General features: G+C 43.6%; 1 long non-coding RNA gene across 1 annotated transcript in view; it reads right to left on the reverse strand.

Moving 5' to 3' along the window:
- LOC115944999 (uncharacterized) overlaps positions 1-9541 on the reverse strand; it is a 63977-nt gene extending 54436 nt beyond the window's left edge. Inside the window, exons 1-2 of the long non-coding RNA XR_004079484.2 lie at positions 9498-9541; positions 7680-7715 (exon numbers count right to left, since the gene is read on the reverse strand). This is a non-coding gene — a long non-coding RNA (uncharacterized LOC115944999). The remainder of the gene's footprint in view (positions 1-7679; positions 7716-9497) is intronic.
- Positions 9542-10521: the final 980 nt, after the last annotated feature.

The raw sequence follows: 10521 nt of genomic DNA on the forward strand, positions 1-10521 counted from the left end.
GGAGAGTCTGTGTTGCACGGCACACCTGTGTTATGAGGCAGGCCTATGCACTGTGGGGTTTATCTGGACTTTGTTGGGGTTTATACATGGTTTTGTGGTGCATGACTGTGCTGTGTAAAGCCTATGTATATCATGTGGCAGTGTGGGCTTTGTGAGGCATACCTTGGCACTGTGTGACTATTCTGTGCATTAGGGGGCGAGTTTGTGGATTAGGGTTATGTCCATACTTTGAGAGGCATGTCTGTATGTTGTGGGGCAAGTTTGTGGGTTGTAATCTGTGAACAGTGAGTTGACTCTGAATGTTATGATGTGAGCGTGGGACATGCAGGCAGACATCTGCATTGTGGGAGACATCAATGCATTATGGGACATGTTTGCAGATTGTAGTATAAGTCTGTGGTTATAGGTTGTTTTTGAGGTTTATGGGTCCTGCATACCTTTCAGGGGACTATGTGGAGACAACTGAAAGTGTTTGGGGCCTTTGCACTGTGATGTAATTGTTCCCTTGGGGAGCTGTGGGTTGTGCGGGTGCTAGAGTGCACAGTGGGACAAGATGGCGCCCTGTGACGCCATTCTCTACTGTGTGGGAGGAATCCGCACTGTAATGCTGGGTCTGTACAGTGTAGGGCATGTCAAGGTATTGTGTGTTGGCTCTGTGTGTTTCCGTATGTTGTAGGTATTATGAAATGAAGGTATTTACTGGAGCCAGTGTGTGGGTTCTATGCCTAATACAGGCATTGCCGGGTGCATCTGCTTGTCATATGATTCTGCATATAGAAGATCTGTTCGTGGGATTTGGGGCTGTGTGCTGAGGCACAAGCTGGTAGGTTGTGGAGCAGGTCTGAATCCTATGGAAAGATAATCTGCATTATGGGGTGAGTCTGAGCATTGTGAGCAATTTGGGGTATACAGGTGATACTTGTGGGTTTTGACAGGAATGGCGTGATACAATTCTGTGTGTTGGAGAAGTCTATGCATTATGGATTGTTTCTAGGGATTTTAAAGTGATATATATGATAGGGTGCATTCAGCTGATGAGTCTGTGTGGCTAATTGGTCTGTATCATGGGTATGTTTATGCACTGCGATGTGTGTCTAGGTATTGTGTGATGAATCTAGGCATTTTGCAGAGACTCTCTGTGGTGGCTGCTTCTGGGTGTTGTGGGCTAAGTGCCCTCATTATGGGAACTGTAAGCAAAGGGCGGTGACAGTGTGAGTTATGGTGTTATTCTGGGCTTTATGGGGGTATACTCCATGTGTTGTGGGTTGATTCTAATGATTTTAGATTAAGTCTTACCATCATAGTCCAGGTCCTTGTGTAGAAACAACAACAATAATAGCAACAACAAGATCAACTAACATTGATAACACTAATGCTGTGCCAGCATTGTTCTAAACACTGTATAGGCATTCACTCTCTTACTCTTAACAGCCCTACTAAGTAGGTACCATTACTATTCCAATTTATACCTGAGAAAAACAAGGCACAGAGAGGTTACGAAACCTTGCCAAAGTCACACAGTTAGTAAACAACACATGTGGGATTGGAACCCAGGCAATCTGAATCATAAGTGTAAGCTTTTAACCACAATCTGTACTGCCCCTTTGTTTGGGGGTGCGCTGTCCTTGTGGCATGTCTCTGGGCCTTGTGGAGTACCTCTAGGTGTGGTGGCATGTCTTGGGTTACAGAACGGCTAGGGATTATAACATTCATCCAAGTAATAGAGGACTTCTGCGTGAATTGTGGGATGGTCTCGTTGAAAGGGCATTCTTTTATATGGTTAGGATGTCGAAGTGTTAATGTTTGCCCTGTGTGGAGAGGCTTTCTACTGTGGGCCAACTGTGTAAGTGGTATGCCAAGCCTCTGCTTTAAAGGAAACTTGTGAGGGAATGCGATTTTGTGATTGTCAAAGGATTTTGTGTGTTTGCATGAGTACCTATTTTGAAAGGTGTGCTTACTTGTGAGTCGAGTCCCTGGATTACGGCACGTATCCGTGCCTTGTGGAGTGAGTCTGGGTGTTATTGCTCAAGTCTGCTTTATGGGGGAAGTTTGTATGTGGCAATGAAGTTCTGTGAGTCATGGTGGGACCATGTGCGCTGTGCAAAATGTGTCAATGTTGTCGGGGTCTCCAGGCATTCTGAGGCTCATTGCTACATGGGGGGGGAGGCGGTCTGTGCGTTGTAGGATGCCTCTGTGTGTTGTAATGTGTGTGTGCATGCGCACGTGCATGGGTATGTCCTCATGGAATGCATCTATGCATTTTGGCGCCTTTCTGCACTCATGGGAAGTGTCTTCATGTTGTGGAACATGTTTGTGCAATAGAGGCCAGCAAGCATGTTGCGGGGGGATGAGTGTGTGCGTTGTGGAGTGAGGGTGTGTGTTATGTGATGGTGAGCACTGTGAGGCTTCTCTGTACATACTGAGGCACCGCTAGGTGTCTTGGGCTATGTAATCTGTATCATGGAGTGTTTTTGTGATTCGTGAGGCAAGCCTTAGTTTATAAAAAGGCCTTATGTTGTGGGTTTAGTCTGTGTGTTATAATGTGACTCCATGCATCGTATAGGGTATATGTGTACATGCTGAGCTGTTCTGGAGCAAATCTGTGTACTGTAGAGCATGTCTAGGTGTCTTTGGATGAGTCTGTGTATTGTAATGAGTCTGCATCATGGGGAACCCCTGAATTGTTGGCTGTGTCTGTGTGTTGCAAGAGGAGTCTTTGGATCATGGCACAGTGTTGTAAATTTAGGAGCATGAGTTTAGGAGCATGTTTGTGAATAGAAGATATATCCACACATTATAAAACAAAAATCTGAGTGTGGTGTGATATAGGGTACATCACTGAGTTGCAGGGTGCATGCATGCGTGTTTGCACGTGTGTTGCATTGTGTTGTGTTGTATTGTGTGTCCGTGCCTTGTAGGGTGAGGCTGGGTGTTGTGCATCTGAATATTGTGGGATGAGTTTGTGTAAAATGGAGCAAGCCTGTGCACTGTATAGCAAATTTCTTGATTGTGATACAGTTCTGTCTTGTGTGAGTGGCATCTGGCTTAGGGTTCTGTCTGTGTTCTGTAGGGTGTGGGGGGGATTGTGGTGGGCTATCTGTATGCTATAGAGTATTTGTACGTGTTCTGGGGCTAGTCTATGTATCACGTGGTGAGTCTTTGTGTTGTCAGGTTCTAGGTATTTGGGGTAGATCAAATACCTTTTCCCTTTAATAGTAATGGTGGTGGGGTGGGAGGGGTGATAGTAATATAAATTAACAACTGCAAGAGTTCCTATGTGCCAGGCACTATACTAAGCACTTAACATATCATAACTCATTTAATCCTCACCAACAACCCTTTTGAGTAGGTACTATTGTTATCTTTGTTTTACAGAGAAGCAAACTGAGGAACAGAGAAACATACTTACCCAAGGTGATACAATTAGAAAGGGGTGGAACCTGGATCCTAACCCAGGGAGTCTGTGTCCAGAGGCCTTGCTCTTAACCACTACAGAAGTTGTTATCTCTGTCGCAGGCCAGAGTTGTAGCTCAATAATATGGTAAAGTAGGTCTGTAAACTATGATGGAAATACTTGCATTACAGGGGTAATATGTGTGTTGTGTGTCTATGTGCTGGGGAAAGTTTACGTGAACGGTCAGTTTTCCATTCTAGAGTAAGTCCGTGTTATGATGCAAATCTGTGCACTACAGAAGAAATCTATGTGTTTCTAGGCACACCCATGAATTGTAAGTTTTGTGAGTGTGATTATGTTGTCGGACAAGTCTCTGCCCTGAAGGGCTTGCCTGCACACTTAGGGTGAGTCTCAGTGTTCAATGGTGTTTGTGTGCATTGCGGGGCAAGTATGCATATGAATGTGAGAAGCTGTGCATTTTGATGTAATTCTGTGCACAGCTTGAGCATCTCTTGTTTATGGGCAGCAGTGAAACTAGTCTACGTGCTTTGAGGCAGCTCTGGGGGTCGTAGAGCAAATGGCTGCATATGTTTGGGGCACGTGTTCGCAATGTACAGCCACCATAAGGAGTGTGGTTTTGGGCAGATGAATCTGCAGGACAAACGCATGTTGTGACACAATTACGTGCACTGTGGGGGTGGAGCACTATGCTGTGGGATGTGTTTGTGTGTTGCATCTGTGTTGTGAAATGAGCGAGTGGAGTCTGGATCATGCCCGTGACTGTGCCCTGAGGGGCGAATCTGGACACTCTGGAGACAGATTCAGCGCGGCTGTGGCATGGGTGTGTCTGTCATAGAGCAAGTCTGTCCATTGTAGGGCCAATGTGCATGCTGTGGTGCGCTGCTGGGCACCATGGGCGGCGTCTATTTATTGCAGCATGTCTAAGGAACTGGGGGCATGTTTTGTGGACACCGGGCCACAGGGCGCATTGTGTGGAGACCACCTCATGGTGGAGGTCGAGATGCAGCAGGGCAAGTGAGTGCACCATGAGGCAAGTATTTGTATCGTGTGGGAGCTGCATGTGTTGTGAAGTGAACGGGTGCACAGTAGGATGAGCTTGGGTGTTGTGACCCAATTCCTGTGCACCGCGGGGGGATATATGTGCTATAAGATATACCACTGCATCTCTGTGATGTGGGGTGAGCTTGTCTGAGGGCTGTGGAGAGTGTCTGGGCTGTAGGTTAAATCTGTGTGCCATGGGGTAAGTCTTCAAGCCGTGGGGTTAGTCTGTGTTCTTAGGGGCAAGTCCTTGTGCTGTGGGACAAGTCTGTGTCTTGGGGAGAAGCTGTGCACCCTGGGACCAGTCTGCCTGAAGTGGGGAGGGCCTGTGTCCCGTGGAGAAAGTTTGTGGGGCAAATTTATATGCTGTAGGGAGTGTCTGTGTGCTGTGGGACATCTCAGTTTGTGGGGCAGACTGCTCTATGGGAACAATCTTTTGGCTGTGGGGAGAATCTGTGTGTTGTGGGGAGACTCTCTATGCCATGGGTTTAGTTTGTGTTTTGTGGGGTGAGTCTGTGTGATTTAGGTAATGTCTGTAACCAATGGAGCAAGTCTGGGTCCTTGTGGGATGGTCTGTGTCCTGTGGTGCTTGTCTATGTGCCATGAGGCAAGTCTGTTGTGGGAGAGTATGTCCCTCTGTGTGGGTCTCCAAGCTGTGCCAGGAACTGTGTTCTGGGGAGAGTCCAGGTGCTCTAGGGTGCATCTATGTATTATGGGGTAAGGCTGTGTGCCCTGGGCGGGGGTAGGAATCTGCGTGCTCTATGGAGTATCTTTGGGATGTGAGGGGAGTCTGTGCCCTGGGGAGAATCTTGGCCATGGGTTTAGTCAGTGGGGCACTGGGAGAAATCTGTGTGCCGTGGGGAGAATCTGTGTGCCATGGGGAGTCTATATGCCATGGGCAGAGACCATGTTCTATGGTGGGGTTTTGTATCCTGCAGGGCCTGTCTGTGTGAAGTGAGTCTGTATTCACTAGAGAGACTGTGCTAGGCAAAGGGCCTGTGTGATATCGGGGCAGTCTGTGATGTCGAGGACTGTGTGTGTGTCATGGATAGAGTCTTTATGGAATAGTGAGTCTGTGTCACGTGGGGCAGGTCTGTGTCCCTTAGGTGAGGCTTTTTGCCTTGCGGAGAATATGTGTGCCTTTGGGTAAATCTGAGTGATATGGGGGATGTCTGTGTGCTATGGGGCAAGTCCTTCTGCTGCGGTACTTGTCCATGTGTCATGGGTAGAGTCTGTGTGTGTGTGTGTGTGTGTGTGTGTTATTTGACCAGTGGACAATAGAGGGTAAGTTTGTACATTGCAGCACAAGTCTGTTTCAGGGCAAATTCTCCTTTAATAGCTACAGATGATACCAACACTTACACAGTGGTTACTATGTAACAGACACTGTTCTAAAGGTGCTATTATTAATCTCCATTTTACCCCTGAGAAAATGGAAGCACTACGTACTATGGTCATGCAACTAGCAAGAGGTAGAGGTTTGAAACCGGGCAGTTTGTTTCCTGTGCCCCCACTATCATGAATCCCCTTAGGGCCCTGGGGGTGTCAGTGGCCTCAAACACTGGGAATACTTCGTGGTCACTGCTGGGTATATTGAGAGCAGGGACTTTGGAAGAAAAGGGAGTAGGCTCAAAGCCTTCCAAGTATTAAAAAAATAACACAATGCTCTATATACAATAATGATGGCAGTTTAGCCCAGAGAAACTGACATCACGACTGCAGGAGAACTCCTTCAGTGACGTCGGCCCCCACAACAGCACCCCCACCCCCCACCGCCATAGCCACATTCAGCCACTGCAGAGGAGCAAATGCGCATGCCCTGGCAAGCTGCTGTTGCCAGGGAAACCAGCCTCCAGTCACAAACAAATCACAGCCTAAATGCACAAGTCAAGAAATGACCGGGGCTCTGGTTGTGAGCCAAATGAGCCCCTTGCAATAAGGGCGGGCAAGGCATCCTTCCACCCAAAATCCCCTATTTTTCTTCCTGAATCAGGAAAGCCTAGAGGCCAGAGTCCGAAGTCAATAGAGAAGGAAGGCTGTGGTGGGAGTGGGGATGGGGGTGGGGCAGTCAACAGTGGGTGGCAGGTGATTTTAATAATCAAAGATTTCTGTGAGCAACATTTAACTCTTCCCCCACTAAGAGTCTGTGTTTCATGCTGGAGCCTTCCGCCTACAGTGAACAGAGGTGAACCACTGGGGTGTGTCTACCTACAAGAGATGGTGGCAGTGATGGCATGGATTGGGACTCATCCTACCTTCTTTGAATCCCTAGATCAGACTACTGCCAGCAACAGGCTGGCAGACATTATTTATTTTTGCTCCTCATACATTTCTTACATTTCCTTCTTATACCATTCTAGAAAATTCCAGGGAATGAGTCCAGACAGCTTTAATTCTCTGAGTACCTGAGAAGTAGAAAAAGAGGTTGAAGGAGGAACCTTAGGAGTAACACTAACCCCGGGGGGAAGTTTTAAACACACAATTAGGATGCCAACTGTGTCCAAGAGGAATAGCACATCTGGAACAGTGATTCTATATATTCGGATTCCTCAATTTTAATTTGTAAAAAGCATCTGATAAAAATATAATTTTGGAAAATTTAAAATTTAAAAATCCTGTTTGAAAACCACTGCCCTAAACTGCATGTGCCTAGAATTCCTGAAAGGCATGAGCACGAACATGATGTTTTAGAATGCTGCCAGAAGCTGCAAGAAGGTAGGAGTGCTATTGTGGAATGTGACCATCTTGGGTAGAAAGAAAATGGCCGACCTGTGGACACTATACCCTAGCTAATGGGAGAGCAGTTGTTGCCATTTCAAATCAGTGGAGGGAAGTTGGATTATTCAATAAATGATGCTGAAACAATTGGTGACCTATTTGGAAAAAAAACAAAATTAGATCCTACTTCATATTCATACCACATACCAAAATGAATTCCAGATGAATCAGAGTTATTTGTAAAAAATGAAGCAATGAAATAACTGAAAAAAAATACAGGTCAATATACTCATCAAAGGAAAGAAATAAATCATAAAGTCAAAAATTGATAGCTGTGGATATCTAAAAATGTAAAGCTGCAACATGTAAAAAAAAAAAAACCCAGCATAAATGATACAAAATCAATAGGCAAACCACTGGGAAATAATGTTTTTACCACATATGATAAATAAATTAGGTGATAATGTATAAGGTGGTGGTGGAGGAGAAATCTTAAACTGGTTCATACCATTTGATCCAGAAATTCCACGTCTACGAATTTATCCTAGGGGAAAAAAAAAAACAGAAAAGCACACAGAGGTTTCTATGGAAAGATATTCCTTAAATTATAACAGCAAAAATTGCACATATTAAACATTCAATAACTGGACATTTAGTGGGACAACTCTATGATCAGAAATTATGCATCTACGAAACATTGCCTTCTTGTGGAATGCTTAAAAATATGAGGAATTGCTCCCAATATATTGTTGAATGATTATTAAAGCAAGCTGAAAACTACATGTACATATAATTTTCATTTTGTATATAAATGTATATTTCTATGCATTTATTTGTATGTATTCAGGAAAGAGGGACTGAAAGTAATTTTTCCAAATTTTAAACAATTAATGTGTGATTTTTTTTATGATAAAGGGGAAAGATAGCCTTTTTAAGAAGCTACTTTAATAAGTGCTAGAAAAGCAGTGGGAGCAAGATAAAGTCTAGGAATAAAGAGAATAAAAACAGCCTAAATGTACCTATGTACCAATGGAGGACCCAGCAAAGCAAACTCAGTACGTATTACATGAAAATTACAGTATTATTTGCATATTAGCAGGTACAGAATTTCTTATACAAGATGGACTCCTGGAAAATTTTCTTCACTACACCAGAGAATAGTCACATGTCCCTGGATGCGTCAGTCATTCTCTTTGCCGCAGTGCTCAGTTCAACTTCCCCCTCCCTTTGCATTTAGCAAGCTTTCCCCCACTCCCCCTGCAAAACATGCTACCCGTAGACATTTCTGGCTTGGAAAATGGCCCATCTTGTGAGCTTTCTTTTAAGCGTTTCCTTCTTATTTTTCCTCCTTGATTGCTGTTTGTCATCTAACTCAAAAATCTGCCTTTTTTTCCTCCGTCCTCTTGAAGGGACAAAAAACCTGAATTTCAAAGAAATAAAAAGACCACCACTTCAGCTCTTTTTATTTCTTGCAGAAATGGATCTACTAATGTGATTTCCAGGTGAAAGGGGGCACAAAAGCTTACGCATTTTCAGGCACATTTCAGAAACAAACATAAAAGCTTTTCTGATAGGAATCTCTGCTATCCTTCTCACAGCCCTTTACAAATAAAGAAGCACTGAGAATATTCTGCCTTTACTGTACAAATTGATGTCCATGAATACAAATCAATTATTCAAAATAAAGGCAGTCACAATATTCATTATTTCTTTTTCATGATTTTTCATCCTAAAACCAAATTTTAATCTTTCCCATTCAACACATGTTCATCTCTCACATGAAGCAATTAAGCTGAACATTACAGGCTGCCCTCCTCATTTTCTCTCCTGTACAGACATCCAGTCACATGATTTTCTTCACTTAAAAAAAAAAAAATGAGGTATGGTATCCTTCCCATTGCAAAGTAACAGTTTTCTCATGCTCTCTCCATATGGGGACAGGAACTCAGATCTGAGCACATTTTCAATCGTAACCCATTCTATCAAGTCTAATTCAAACATCATAAGGCTGAGATACTGTTCCGAGTGCACTTTCTCATTTTAGTAACATCTTCATCAAGTCATGCGTTGGGAAATACCTTACCAGATTCACAAGGGGAGATCTCTATATTTCCTTCTAGCAACTCATTTGCCGTTTAAGAAATGAGCTTTAAACTAGTAAAGTGACCATGGAATATTTAGAATTTAAACTAATTTGTTTTCCCAATACTGCTGATTAGAATCAGGAATTCCTACACAGTTCTGTATTATTCTATTCCATCAAAACTTGCCACTTTAAAAGCATATTTTGGGTATCTATTTTACAAAAGATTTCTCAGCTACTTACCACTGCCTGCGCTCTGCCTCTCCACCAGCTCTGAGGCCGTGGCGCCGAAGGGGAGGGGGGAAAAGGAGCAGCAACCACTTGAAAATGAGCTGTGCTCTGAAGAAGGGATTCGCTCTATGGAAAGAAATGAAATGCCCTGGAATTATCCTCAAATTCCTCCGAAAGGATAAAATCATATTAAACGTTACATGCTAAAAAGTACATGTTCATCAAAGAACAGATTTTAATAGCAAAACCTCTGATCTATAACCTACTTAAATTGTCTTGATTTCCAGTGGAACCCCTACAATGTCATGGGCTTTTGGCTCTCCTGTCTCCTAGCAACAGTCTCATTAATATTTTTTTTTCTGCAGTGGTCCTACTAGGCATCAGAGAACATTGATAAGGTCTAGTCTCCGGGAGCATTTTGTTGTTCAGTATGTGTTTTCCCCAGGCAAGTAATAAGGAGTGTCAGGCCTTCAGTAACAATTTCTCCAGAGGAAGATTTTGGATTGGAATGACATTCCATTCAAATGACAGAGACTGTTCTTCTGCCCTCCCTTGGTGCAATACTCTCATTAGACCCCTGACCTAAAGATGGGCCTCAGCGAAAGATGCCTAACCCCTTCTGCAATCCCCAAATTACACACAGGAATTCAGGCCCTAAACCAGTGTTGTTATTATCCACTATGCTCAGAAAAAAAAAAATGCTCAGAATTCACCTGTGTCCTTAGCTCTGTCATCATGACTCCCACCCATCAGTATGGCTACTAGAGGTATATGGCATAAAAACAGTGGATGAAATATAACTAGATCAAAACCCACTTATCTGTAAATATTAACATTAATATGACAAAATATTGACTACATGTTAAGGAAATGAGAGCAGGTTATTATACAATATGTACAATGCAATCACATAACTTATGTGGATAGGAATAAACGTACGCAAAAAAGTCTGGAAGGATACTACATCAAAATGTTAAGAGTGATTATGTCTGGGTTTTCTATGGATGGTAGAATTTGATGGGAGTTTAGATCATTT

Source organism: Leptonychotes weddellii, chromosome X (genome assembly GCF_054177405.1).
Source record: "Leptonychotes weddellii isolate Sample4059 chromosome X, ASM5417740v2, whole genome shotgun sequence".
Classification (NCBI taxonomy): domain Eukaryota; kingdom Metazoa; phylum Chordata; class Mammalia; order Carnivora; family Phocidae; genus Leptonychotes; species Leptonychotes weddellii.